General features: G+C 45.2%; 1 protein-coding gene across 4 annotated transcripts in view; it reads left to right on the top strand.

Annotated features, from left to right (window-relative positions):
• Positions 1-14,403, top strand: part of LOC148338744 (sodium/calcium exchanger 1-like) — a 36,405-nt gene that overhangs the window by 7,928 nt on the left and 14,074 nt on the right. The window contains exon 1 of one of the 4 annotated variants that reach the window (XM_088293199.1): positions 11,067-11,174. The exons of the other annotated variants lie outside the window; for them this stretch is intronic. The gene's annotated coding sequence lies outside the window, so the exon portion shown is untranslated. Of the gene's footprint in view, positions 1-11,066; positions 11,175-14,403 lie in introns of those variants that run through there. 4 annotated transcript variants of the gene reach the window in all.

Raw genomic sequence — 14,403 nt, 5'->3', positions numbered from 1 at the left:
AAGCGGGCTAAATAATTCAAACCAAGACATGTCACCCACTGAATAATTGAGGCGCGCAAGCTGTCGAAAAGAAGGCTGGAACTTCATTTGCATAATTTTAAGATCACGTCAGCAAGACCAGTTTTTGGTGGACTTGTGATTCTCATCCGGCATCAGGGACCGTGAGGAAGAACTGGGACGGGTTTTAGAGTGTGTTCTGCCAATTGCGTGACACAGAAAGCACTTTTCGGAGACAACTTGAAAGGACATCGATTATTCAGAGTGGAGACATTTTGAAGTTGCTGTTCATCCTGTGATGATTTGCTTCTCCCAAATGACTGCAACGGGGAAAAACATTTGCTCGGGGCTTGCCACGCAGTTCTTTCTCCTGAGCGCATGTCCAACGCAACCCAGACGTTTCACTGTGTGTCATCCCGGGAACTTCAACGTTGATTTTTGTCACAAGGGTCGTTAGTCCCGCGTTCAAGACGTCTGCTTGTGAGTGCTTGCTGGCGAACGGACCGAGGGCGTCCGCAACTAATCTATTAACGACTCCAAACAAGCGCCGGTGTTTGCATTCTCGGCCTCTATTCTGGTGCGCGCTAAGCTGGTTATGTGTATCGGAGCTTCCTCGACGCTCTTGTCAACTTAGTCCATCTGGTCCAATGGCTGAGCGCGGCGGCCCCTCGGCCATAATCCGCCTTTCTCCCGTGTGTGGCTGCACACTCTCTGTGGGGAGGGGGGGGGGGACACGGATGTATCGTGTATGGAGGGTTTGTACGTAGATTGAAAAGACATTTGAACTCGCAGGTCTCCAAATTAGAGGCAAAGCATGCTCGTGTCAAGTTTATTTCTATCTCCCACTTGATTTACTGTAAAACAAAATAGTTAATCAAACATTGTGTATTTAAAACTCATTCACTACCATTGACGGCTAAAGACGTCAAAGATCCATTTGAACATTTTACATATTACTCGGCTGGTAAAATAAAAATATTTTTAATAATAATATTTTCTTGCGAACAATAGGGTTAGGGTTGAGGTCTGCCAGCCGAATGCTAGCATGCAAAGTGAAACGCCATAGACGTGCTAATGGGAATTAGCATAGATGTTGTGGTCATTTGAAACCGCAAAAATTAACACACAGGGAGCAGAGCAGTGAAACATTCGACTTTGTCTCTTCTTCTACTTCTCTTCTGTTATAATAACATCCAGTGGTGCTCAGTGCTGCCCGGCATGTTGTGGCACAATGTGGTACTGCGCTGAAGGCACAGAATTTCACTTAGGGACTTGCCCGTAAAAAGCCATAAAAAAATACCAAATGGCCTTTTTATTTGCTCATTTTTATTGTATTTATTTTACTTGACCTTTAATTAACCAGCTAGGTCAGTTGAGAACCATTTCTCGTTTATAATGACGACCTGGCCAAGTTGCAGCATAAAAAGGCAGTTACTCCAAAGTGATAAGAGCAATGATGCCATGCAGATGCATTAAAAAAGCATCCACATGGTGATTCATCGTTTTTCAGAGTTCCTCGCACACCGGCCGCGTCTGGCTCGGCGCCGATGCCTTAGTGATGAACGGCCGAGTCATATACGAGGCTGCGGCGCTGACCCGAGAACTACCAAACATTTAAAGTGAGTCTTCTTTCTTTCTCGGTTTCAGGCGACGGCAGAAATAAACAAGTGAAATCCAAATGAAATATTTACAGCAAAATATTTTATACAATTTGTATGTTGGGGTTTCATCGCCTATTTAGCCTTTTTCAAATCTCTTCTCCAATTGATGTAACCAGCCAAATTCAGGCCAATCGTTTGACTGCGTGTCTGTGACGATTGGCGAATTTGCTCCGGGCTCTTTGAGGTTTGAGTTGTTGTCGAGCTTCCCGGCGGGTCCTCGTGATTGCCGGCCGGAGGAGGTAGCGAGGAGCAGATGGAGCACTTGCTGCCGGAGTGCCTGCTGACTTTTAAGTGGCCTCTTTTCTTCTCCCGCCCCTCCGCCCTTGACGCCCTGTCATTTGGCCTCTCCACCCAACTTGTGCGGCGAGCGCTCTGGCACGGCAGCCACTGCCACGAGAGCATCTCCCCGGAAAAAAAAATAAATAAAAGACGAGAACCACTACTAATTCCGGCTCAAGCATTTGCTCGCCGTGAAGGCTCAAATGAGGTCAACTAAGTTCCATCTCGATGTGGAATTCCTTCTACTTGGTTTCATTTCTAAGCTGCTGATCTTGTAAAAGCTGAGGGGGGAAACATTTTCCGGTTGGAAAAGTGCAATCGCATTCCAAACAGTATTACTGTGTTGGACAAAAGGAGTGCTTTGCTGCCATCTTCTGGCATCTTGGTGGCACGGCACTAAGTTGGATTGAACTGAGGCCTTTCATTACTCACAAGTAGTGCTTTGCCGCCATCTGATCCATCCTCTTCTTTCACATTCTTGTGAACAATAAGAGAAGAGAACCATGTCACATTTTTGTGATGCATTTATTGTCATTTATTTTTTTTTTAGAGTGCGAATCTGAATAACTGTGATCATTCAGGATAGCGATGCGCCATTTCCACATTTTCAGCCACATAAAGCAATCGTGACTGAATCGGAACATCCTCCATTTGCATCTCGATGTGTGACTAAATTGGCCGCAAACAAGCTTGCTCTTGTTTCTTTCTCATTTAGTTTTTTTTCTTTTCTTCCCCGAGCCTCCAGCTCGTCCAACCCGCCGGCATTCCCGTATTCGGCCGTGTCTGTAACCATGGCGTCCTCGCCTTCCTCCTCCTGCCGTCCGTTCCTCATCCTCAGTCTGCCTCCTCGCAGCTTGTGGTCTCGTCCCGGCTGCTTTTGCGCTCTCCTCCATTATTCATTTGGCTAGAAGCAGCGCAAACCTGTTTTACATAATCTGATAATCGCGCACACACACACACACGCACACACACGCGTGTGCGATTGTGTGGGCCTGATTACGACGATCATAAGCGATTGACCAATCGGCAGGAAAACAATAGCGGAGGAAAGTGAGGTGGCAGCGTTTGATGATTACCCATAATCCCTCATCTTCTTGATTTTTTTTTTTTTTTTTTTTGTTGAAAGGCCACAATCATCGTGGCCTTTTTCATAATAAGGGCAGAATAAATGTTCGTCTCGGTGACGCCATGAGACCTGAGATTTTCGGCGCCGGACCAAATTTGTCCCAAAAGTAATTTGTGAATCTTCCTCTGGCAACGCCACGGCCTTCCTGCGCGTCTCCGTGAGCTCCGCACACTCTGCCCAGTTATTTGTTTGCCGCACAAAGCTGGGGGAAAATCAAAGTCTCAGAGTCATTTGGAAAAGTGGCAAAAATGTTACATTGCGCAACAGCGAACCGCCGCTATATTATACGTCATTTTTATAGTCGAATTTTATCATTCATTTTTGGCTGACTTTTGGTTGTCGCGGCCAATCCAAATTCTGACTTGCATGTCTTCCGTTTAGTACGACACAACCTCCTGAGCATGATGTTGCTATAAACAAGTGGTCGTGGACAACACTATGTCACACACGTTGGGCAATCTAACGTCTAACAACCAGAAGGCTAAACAGAACGCTTTTTTTTTAACCACAGTTATGTCCCGCAAATGAACGCGAGCGAGAATGTTTACACACACACACACGCGCACCCCCACCGACGCAAACAATGTAAGCGGCCGTTGATCAGCGAGGGCGTCTTTTGCTAACTTGAAGCGAGCGAGTGTGAACTTTGGTTGACGGTTGCCAGACGCTGACCCAGAAGCACTTGAAAGCGCCGCCCGTAGCTGGAAGGACTTTAAATCATTTGGGGACAAGGATGATGGGAAACATGGCCAAAGGAGGAGATGGTAGGGAAGGAGGAGGGGCTTCAAAGAAGATACAGCGCAACTCAATGTAGTCCCGGTTCAAATCCATTTTCCCCATTGAAAAGAATTGAAATGTCATTAACCCCTCCCACTCCCCAAAAAGTTTTGAAATGAGAAGATTAGCAATGTACTGTATACAAACACAGTAGTTCTGCAAATTAAAAAAAAAAAAACCATAACAGAGTAATAACATAGTAATAACATAGTAATAAGAGTTCCATGGAGTGTAAAGTGTAAAACCGTGACTGCGTCATGATTTCATGTTGCAACCCAATTCAGCGTGTTGCTCCTTCTGGTGTGCTTGCCTTGGCAACCAGTGATCAGTACAATAAGGTCATGCCGACGCAAATGGAAGCGAGGTTTCACCTGCTGCTACTTCTCACTAAGTTACTGTAATGTTCATCATCATTTGTCATAAAGAACATATCCCTGTGATTACGTTGACTGCGTAGGCCGATTATCGGTCTGTGTTGCTGCACCATTTGTAGTCAAATACCCATCGCTTCCCAATCCGCAACTATCGATGCTAATTGTTGTATTTCAAGTAAGGAAACACTTTTACCTTACTCGGACTCTTGAAAAATATGAATGAACCAAGAGTGCTCCACTGGGTTTCAGTTGTGTTTTGGCATCAGACCATCGTCAACGAGACCACTTTGCAGCCTCCGACGTCTTGTTGCGTCCGCTGCGCTTGTGTCACATTGTTTCAGTGCACTGGGCATTTCCTCTCCATGCGCAATGTTGCCGCTCGGCTAAATAAATTCTTCAACTCTCTCAAGTTAGCCCTGGCCTGAAATCTTTTCTTTTTGCGCTTTATTGACCCGCTTGTGTCAACGACACGGTGTGTGTCCTTTTATTCCATTGGTCTGTTTTGTTCCGTTTTGTTGCTCAGTGAGCAGAGAGGAGTTAGCGTCAAAAGCCAAAGGATGTCCATATGAGATGGGGAAAACTATGCGTGCGTGTGTGCGTGTGTGTGTGTGTGTTGTTCAGTTGCTCCTTTCCAGAGATTTCATGTGCCTCCTTCTGAATCTGTTGTGTTGACCGCTGCGCTGCCATTACCTCTCAGCATCACAACCATGCAGACCACACACGAGCGCATCCATAAAGAGAAGCATGCACAAGCTAATATGCATACAGGCGCGCATGCAGGATGACAGCCAATCAGAGCGCGGCTGGCAGCTATTGTTCCGTGAACATCTGCAATCTGGCGAGTGCGGACAAAGCGTATCGGTGGCTCGCTCAGGGTGGAGATTATGCCGATTGTGCGTTGCGTAACGCCATACGTGTCGTATGCATTATGGGATGGCATACATTGCGCGGGCGGGCGGCGGGGGGGATTAAGGTTAAATCGCCAGGGCCAGTTAGAAGGATGAGCGGCACATCTGCACGCAGGCCCAACACCTGGACTCCGTTGCACGCAATCGCACACTCCACGTTTTCAAAAGCGATGCACGGGACACGTCAAATATTCCGTTCACAATTAAATACAATTTTTTCACTTTCAAATGTTATTATCTCATTTACTGCCATTGACGGCTAAAGACGTCAAAGATCCATTTTATTTACTCGGCAGGTAGTCATTGAGTTATTTGCCACGGAGTTAATTATCGCGAACAATAAATGATGTCACCGGCCAGGTGGTGAGTCTTCGGCTCATCCAGATTATGATGACGTGTTGACAATTAGGGATAATGTGGATTATGATCATGATGATGATGATTAACACGCAGATTAACCTCACGATAAAAAGCACAACTTTTGGTGTCATTTAACAGTCATTTAAGTTGAAGCAACTTTAAAATGTAAATTTGTGGCAATGATTTTGGTTCGCACAACAAAGCAAGCAAGTTACTGTGTTGTTTTTACTTCCTTCTTTAAATTGAAGTACAATACGAGGAACAATTTGTTCCGTAAACTCGCATTTCTTTGTTGAAAAGTCGATTTTCGCTTTAGCAAAACTTAAACATGCTTCGTTGAATTGCCCAACTTAAAATTTTTCCCCACATTTATTGCCGTGAAATTTAGAGTTCACCACACTTGTTTTTTTTACGCCGCTGCTCCAGATTCTGTCGTCGCTCACGAGGCCACGCCCCTTTAAGGCACATTCAACACAGCCACTACTACTATGTTTCGTTAAGTTTTTATGGAATGCGACGCCAATTTTTCGTCAATCCAAACCATCAATAATAATAACATAATCATAATAATGTTTCAGTTGGGAAAAGTGATTTATGACTGTGGTCAGAGAACAAATTAAACTCGCGAGTCAAGCACGTTTGTCAACACCTGTTCCTAATGAAATGGCCAGTGAGTGTGAACAAAGCTGTGAGTGTTGCCTTCTCTTGCTCTGATTGGCTCTGATTGTTTCTTTCGTTTCCCTTGCACACACGCACACACACGCACACACACACGCACGCACACACCCGCGCACGCGCACACACACACACGCACACACACACACACGCACACACGTTTCTATGTAGGCGGTGTACTTATTACCGTCGTGCCCCAGGTCTGCCGTCTTCGTCATCACTCTGTAAGGCAAAGAGGTCATGTGGCGCTCCAATGAAACAATAAAACATTTACACACACACACACGCACACGTATATATATTAACGCACACGTTCATCTGTCTCCTCGAATCAAAGTAAAGTTGGCTGTCTTGCTCACCCCGAAGGGCCTTTGCACACTTTTGTCGTTTTCCGCGTCCCTCGGTCTTTTCCTCTTATCTCTTTTCATTTTTTTTTCTCCGCCCCACGGAATGTGTCACATGTCTCCTCGCACTCTTTTGCCGATCTGTTGCTGGCTTCAGTTGTGCTTTTATGTGGATCAAAGTGGACATTAGCGCACACACGAGCAGCGCGTTGAGCCTTCTGCTATAGTTTCTGGCTTCAAAACACGGATAAATGTGCTGCGCTCGCTTTGAATATTAACACACACACACACATACACACACTTAGCATGGAGGCGCATTAAAAATGTATAAGTGTAGAAGCGTTAAGAGAAAAAGGCGTGCGCCAGGGACTGTGTGCGCTGGAGTGTACGATGGGCAGTGCGGCCGCTTGGAGTTTCTTCTCTGTTGCTCGGCTTTCAGGAATTGTCTATGGACGTTTATTTCTTTTTTGGGTCCAATCAAATTTCAGCCTCTTTGTGTTGCCATGTCAATCAATCACACCAACGAGATTAGCAGCGGTACTCTTCAACCGATCCAATTTCACATTTGCCTCACGGATGACATCGGCAATTTTCCGTCCTCTTCATTGGTTGGCCGGATCGAGCCAAGTTGAGCTAGCAGAACCCATTTGGAACGATACACTCCTGATGGCACTCTCCATCTTTTTAGAACTGTGTATGCCTGCAGCGCTCCTTCCAAGGCGGCACTTTTAATTCATTTTTCCCGAGAAGCGCCGAGGGGGGTCGACTCGCTGATTTTTGAATTTGAATCGCTAAGCCCTCTCCTCCCCACCGAAGTCGAGGCGACGCGTAATCGAGCCCAAGATAAAAGCCAAGAAGCCCGTCTCGTGCACTTTGTGATGCTGCTCAAGACGGTTGTAGCTTATTAATCGCCATGGCAACGGCATCAGCGCTACTTTTTGCACTCCCTTCACACTCGTGCGCGCACACACACGCACACACACCCCCACACACACACACCATGACAGATTCCGGTTCCATTCACATTCACACTGCAGCCGCGGACTATTATTGGATGCGACGCAGCGCTGACAGGCAGTCATTGCTGCTTAGATTTTGTCTTTGCGAGTGTTGGTGTTGGAAAGGGAACTCGCCAGTAAGTCAAACAAACTCAAGTGAGTGATTTGCAGACGTTGAGGCAGGCGTCACCTTGGCCGCCTGCGTGAATCCACTTTACGCTCGCGTGTGTGTTGGGTCGGGAGCTGAGAAACAGGTGAAAAGAGCTCAAGGTGTCTTCAAGCCACAGCAGATGGGAATTCAGATGTTATTGGAGCGTATGCTTCATGACTCATTCATGGTACATATACGTGTATGTGTGTGTGTGTGTGTGTGTGTGTGTGTGTCTTGTCCTGCTATCTATGTAGGTACTTGCACTTGTCACCTCGAGGGGCTTATATAAACACAATTATGCACCCGCCAAGGCACAGAACAGTAAAGACAAAGAGACATGCACACACACACATGCGCAGTAGTTTCCACTAGTCTGCTCCAAACTCTGGTTGTTACTTTCCTTTGAATTGGTGTCACTTGGCCTGCCGTAAAATCATGCTTCAAACTGTTTGCTGTCAATCCCAAATCAAGTGCACTGTTCAAGTCAAGTGCACGGCTTATAAGTAATGCTAACGATAACATATAACTCAGAGAGAGAGAGGGGGGGAGAGGGAGAGAGAACGAGAGAGACAGAGAGAGAGAGAGCGATATGCGTATCGACACTAAACTCCAATGTAACTATCTGCACCGTTTTTTCCTCACAAGGGTCGGGGTGGGGGGGGGGAATGCTAGAGCCTATAACAGCCGTCTTCGGTAGGCGGGGGACACTCTGAACCGGGTGCCAGCCAATCGCAGGGCACATAGACGAACAACCAATTACACTCACAATCACACCTTGCAGCAATTTAGAGTGTCAAATCGAACCCTACACCTCCGGCCTTTAAAATAACAAATTTTATATACAAAGCGCTTCCCATATGGTGTAATCTAAATTAGCGGGAAAGTGATAAAAAACAGGTTTTGTTCTTTTTAATCGTTGTTTATGATGTCTTTGTTTTTGTATGTACAATATTCGAGAGTACAATTTGTCCTCATTAAACAGCAAAATGTGTTTCTTGGGAAGGAAGCAGGGATGGATGAATGGTTTTGTCATTTATTTCAATGGGAAAATATGATGATGTGTTTGACTATGTTTCGAATACAAATGGAATGTTTCCTAAATAAGCCCGCTTGGGTGTTTTTTTTTTTTTTTTGAAAGGATGCATCCTATTTGCGTGTGTTCTGAGACAAAGTCAAACCTCCAAATGTGCACAGCAGCGTGACTCACCTGCTCCGCCCTGCACACTCTTGGTCTGTGTGTGTGTGCGTGTGTGTGCGTGCAGTCCATCAACCCTTTTGTCCACTGCTTTTCGGCGACGCTTTACCTTTTTCCTTTCTTTTTTTTCTGTCTTCGCTTGCGTGAATCCGTCGGTTTAAATAGCGTAAATGACTCGTGTGGGCCAACAGAACAAGTGAAAGCCACGCACCCCCACACACACACACACAGACACACACAATTGTGAGATGATCTTGTGCTTGTGTTGTCCTTTGCGACCTTTGAGCGCTGTGCTGCACGCCGGGATGGATCATCAGTGTGCTTCTAATTGTGTGTGTGTGGGGGTGAACCAGTTTGTGTGTTTTTTGTTTTTATGTGCGCAAGTATGACAGTGAGTGTGTTTGTGTTTGCATTCGTGTCTGTTTTTTTTTTGGGGGTTTGTGTGTGCATGCTATTAGTAGAGCGATTGTACTCTATAACGTCATCTATTAGCTCGTGTTGATTGGTGCAAATGGATCCTGATCAATATCGGAGTCAAAGCAAACAGATCAATTGTGATTATGTGGCTTGTTAATTGGAAAGACTTCCCCAAATGGCGGGAGGAGCGGCTCCTAATGAATCCGATCGATGATGCTGCGGGCGGACGGTCGGAGCTCGGTGATCTCAGAAACGGATTAATGGCGTTTCTATTCATTTCAATGGCGAAAGTGTAGTCACGGAACAAATTGAACATGTATCTCAAGGCGTCATCGTAGTGTGGATTTTTGCCTTTAGCGAGGTTTCTGCACATGTGCCCAACAATGATCAAGGCTTCGCTTTCGGAACAGGATCCTCCTCTCGGGACATTCCGCTGTTGATGAGCATGTCTCGCTCATGCACGCAGAAAGCTGCGCTCTTGATTTTGTCGCGTCTGTTTGCCCTATTTTTGTCCCCAGCGCAAGTCTAGCGCAAAGTGCAGTCGAACTGTGCGCATGGTTGGAGTTTTCTTTCTTTGGGTATTTTCGCATTTGCGCCGTTGTGGGTGTGATCACAGCTCACTTGATTCCTGGCTAATCAAAGTGGAAATTTAGAGCAGGGCAGACATGTGGCCTATCATGGCAGACGCATGACAGACTCACTAGAGTCCGTGCAGATTATAAAAAATGTAAATGCGTAGTGAGCACTTTTAGACCGCTTGCCACCCCCGATTGCGATCTACGTGACGCCCCCAACCTGAACCTTTGAACAGGAGAATTGAGAATGTGATCCAGTGGCGGAGATGAATAGCCCAGCCGGTTCCTTGGTCATCCTCTGGTGCCTGCCCGACAAGCACACAAAGCCAACGAACGCTGACAATGTTGTTATCTGCAGCTGCCTCGCTTCGGGTGATGCAGAAAGCGTCGGTCCCAACAAAAGAGGTTGCCAGCCTTTCCAAGATGGAAGACGATTGGAGGCCAAATGGCTTTTATTTACGGCCGCTGCATTGTTTTGTTAGTGACCGGTACATGCAAACTACTTCATTGCCGAAGAGCAATTGGGAGATTTTTCCATGACTGCGTAAACTGACATTCAGGGAAGATATCTTTTTTTGGGGGATTTACATTATGCATATACTATATTTTCATCCGAAAGGAAGAAGTCAAACTTTTCTAAATGTACAATACATACATAGATACGTTTTCTCACTCCGACATTTTCTTTGTGATATAAAGTTTTGTTGAGATACGGATGCCACAGATCATTTTTTTCATTTATTTATTTTTTTTTGTCACAAGCTGTCAATTGGAGGGTTATTTATTTATTTATTTTATTCACTATACGCGCTGTGTATGTACAATCGGCTGTTCGGCAGACAGAATGAGTGAATCATTTTTCAGAAAAGCGGCTTCAAAATGTTTTTTTTTTTGCAAACTAAGCGTACATACTCTCCGCTAGCTTTATGCTAACCTTCGGCACTAATTAGCATCCATGTGGTTCAGCAACACGTTTGTAGACAGATAATGTAAAGACACTCACCGGCATGTATTCTTTATCCTCTGTGAAGAATGACTAATCTTCCTGCCATCGTGAGAAAAATTGACCTTGGGGGGAGCTCAATCCGACCTTCCCGTGCGTCATATGACGCGTGCTAAAGCACGCCATGCTCCATCTGCGTGTGTGTGTGTGTGTGTGTGTGTGGCGTGTGACCTGTGGCTGTGTATACACATGACACACGAAAACACACACCAAGTCTGCTGGTGAATCAAGTGCATTCATGTAAACTTGAACGTTCGACAGTCCTCAGAAGCCAAACGTGCGCTGTGCAAACTAAAATCCGGACGAGCGTGCGGCTACGTTTACTTGTACAATGGTAAGAGTTTTCATTTTGTATTCGGAATGGCTGTACGTGAATGGGCCACATTCTTTTTTTGTTGGTCTTTTTTTTTTTTTTTTTTTGCAATGAGCATCTTCTCAAGACAACGCGTCGAGATGTCTATCCAAATGTCTGCCGCATGACGTCACACGTGATGTTTGCGTTTGTGCGCGCGTGTGCGCGTCGATGTCCTTCCTGGCCCGGGCTAAGTGATGCGTGCGTACTGGAGCGCCATCGGCCCGGCTGCTTTTCCTTCCGCTGGGGTGCCTTCGAAGGGCCCGGCTGATTCGTCGGCCTCCCCTAACCGACTCGGACAGCTCGGCATATCGGCGGCCCGCTCGGGAACCGTCACGCCGGCCCTCCGATCTGACTAATTAAGTGTCACATCATGAATGTCCCTAACACACACTTGACTCGTTTTTAATGTCTAAGTTTTCTTCTGGGCTTTGATCGACATTCTCACTTTTGTTTGTTTCTCATTGATAGAAAACAGAAAATTCATGAGTAACACTTTGTCGGATTAGTAAAGTTTGTTCTACTTCCTTCCAATGTCTGCACACTAAAAGATCAACTACCGTATTTTCTGGACTATAAGCCGCTACTTTTTCTTCAATTTTGAACCATGTGGCTTTTCTGTGGATTTGTCTTTCACCAGTAGGGGCGCTCTAGAGTAAAGAAAATATGCAAAATAAATCTCGATTTTTTTTTTTTTTTTTTTTTTTTTTTTGTCTTGGGTCTGTTCTGTTTTAATGAGCAAAGTTGTTGCCGTGTTAAAAAACACTGTTTTAACAAAATCGTTCTGTGAACAACTCATTTTTTTTCAACCTATAAAACGGCGCCTTATCGCCTGGTGCGGCTTGTATATCGTTATTTTTTTGTTGTTTTTTTTTGCTGTGGCTTATATGCAAGTACGCTTTATAGCCTGGAAAATACGGTACATGTTGATGATGAGACTATAAAAGTTTTAGGTCGCAACCCGCTCGTGGTACTACTAGCACAATCAACTAGTGCACAGTTTTGTCCTCTTAATGGCCTGCCGCATGTTGCTATTCCGAAAAGTAAATGAACTAAAACATTTCTGATTAAAAATTAAAACATTGTCAGTTGAATGTGACACGGTATCCCGCTTTTTATTTTTGGTAACACTGGTCAGCACACATTTACTGCCATTGACGGCTAAACACGTCAAAGATCCTTATTTTTTTCTACTCGGCTGATAGTGAATGAGTTAAGTGCCAAGGAAATTTTGATATCGCCAAATCCAAAAACGATTTGTCGGAATTGACTCTGCTTTTTGAAATATAGTAGAAAAGTGCAGAATGAAAAGAGCAGACAGGCAGATGTTGGCTTCCTCGTGGTGTTGTACGCCTTTTCAAGAGGAAACAAGCAAAGCCAAGATGCAGCCAATCAAGATTCATTTAACCCTCAGACAGCATTTGCCCTTGGCGGTGTGCATATGTGCATGCGTGTGTGTGTGCGCGTGTGTGCATGTGTGGACTCATGGTGTCAAGCGAGGCAGAAGAGCAAAGTGCATCTGATGTGATATGACTCAGCAAGCACGGTCAATGAAGGCCTCCAAACTGGAGTGCGATGACAAATGCTCTTCTTACACATTTTTAGGAGGACATATATATGACTTTTCTCCGCTTTCGCCACATTTTTAATTTGGGCTACACCTGCTCAATTCAATGGAAAAAAAAAAACATAGTAACACTTTTTTTGGGGGGACATGATTATCGTTATCAAGAAAGATTTCTATTGGACGATTGAGCGTGTTATTTCTTGTCCTCAGTCGCATATTGCGGCCACAGATTGCCGTGCAGATTTTTTGACGGCGTGCAAGGCGCGATAAGGTCGAGTGGACGTGTGAAACAAATGAGCGAGCGAGTGCGAGGGTGTGTGAGGAGGACGTGGAGAGGGAGTTATTATGGAGAGGCGGCGGAAATGTGAAGTGAGTGTGAGTGTGCGTCGGCGGGGGCCGCAGGACCGGACTTAGCCGGAGTTGACCGTGCCGGGGGCGGGGGGGCTTTTGATGATGAGAAAGATGAGGAGGAAGGTGGTCAATTCAAACTATGTCCGGTGCTTGATGGCTTTGTCCTTTTATGGGACACCCCGTGGACAAAAAGTATGGGGCCGCACCTCTTAATGAGTTCATAAATCAAACGAGGTTTGGAGTAGGACAGAGGCCCTCCACTGTACAGTGTGTCCTTTGTCGCTCCGTACAAAACAACGCGGGGGCAATTATGTAACATCATGGGATGGTTAGTAGGCCGGGCCAATTATCAGGGCCGATACTTGGCATTTTGCCAATTATCGGCATCGGCCTTTTTTTAATTCATTCACTACCAGCCGGGGAAAAAAAAGACGTCTTTGACGTATTTATCCGTCGATGGTATTAAACGAGTTAACTTTCAAGGCCGCTAAATTAAACGCTGGTATATTTTGGCTTGCTGCAGCACACATCTCTCTCTCGGTCTTTCTGCTGTGCTGGTGGCCCTGCGTGCAGAAGCAGATTGTCCCGCCCACAGCACTATCTGGTTCCCTTTAGCAGCCAATCAGCAGTAAGCTACCTGTTTGCTTTTTCACCTCGAGTCACACGCACGGCGGAAGAGGTCCTGCGAGCAGAGGAAGGAAAGGAAATTGTAATAAATGTCCGTCTACTACAAGTCACAACTAATAGAAAATGATTAGACATGCAGCTGAGCCTGGCAGCTCCGTGCACTTTTTGTTAGACTTTTGAAACTAAGTTGTGTATTTTCTATAAAAGCTTTAATATGTTGTAAATCTCTAAAATTGTTTACATTTAAATTTGTTCAACTATCTGCTTAAAGGTATTTAAACTAAGTCAAGTTTTGGAGTTGTTATTTTTCAAAATTTTGACATCATTTCAACCCTTTTTTTTTTTCAACAAATATCGGTTATCGGCCTCCATGACTACAAATAATCGGTATCGGTATTAGTCCTGAAAAAAAAATACAAATAAAAATCATATCCGTCTATCACTAGTTAGTAGGCTTCCCGCGTGGATTGTGAAGGAAGGAACAAGAAGTCTCTTTCGCTACATGCCTTGTCTGCAAACAAACACATTGCAGCTCAGCTTCTGGTTAGCGGACGCCATGGCGATTAATGCCACACATTAAAAAAAAAAAAAAAAAAAAGATAGCGCTGGTGTTGAAACAGCCTCTTCATTCTACCATGCTTTCTGCTCGAGTAGATAGACGTTATT

The sequence above is a fragment of the Idiotropiscis lumnitzeri genome, chromosome 4, assembly GCF_059441095.1.
Source record: "Idiotropiscis lumnitzeri isolate Australia: NSW breed Sydney's pygmy pipehorse chromosome 4, RoL_Ilum_1.0, whole genome shotgun sequence".
NCBI classification, from domain to species: domain Eukaryota; kingdom Metazoa; phylum Chordata; class Actinopteri; order Syngnathiformes; family Syngnathidae; genus Idiotropiscis; species Idiotropiscis lumnitzeri.
This window is presented reverse-complemented; position numbering and strand designations above follow the sequence as displayed.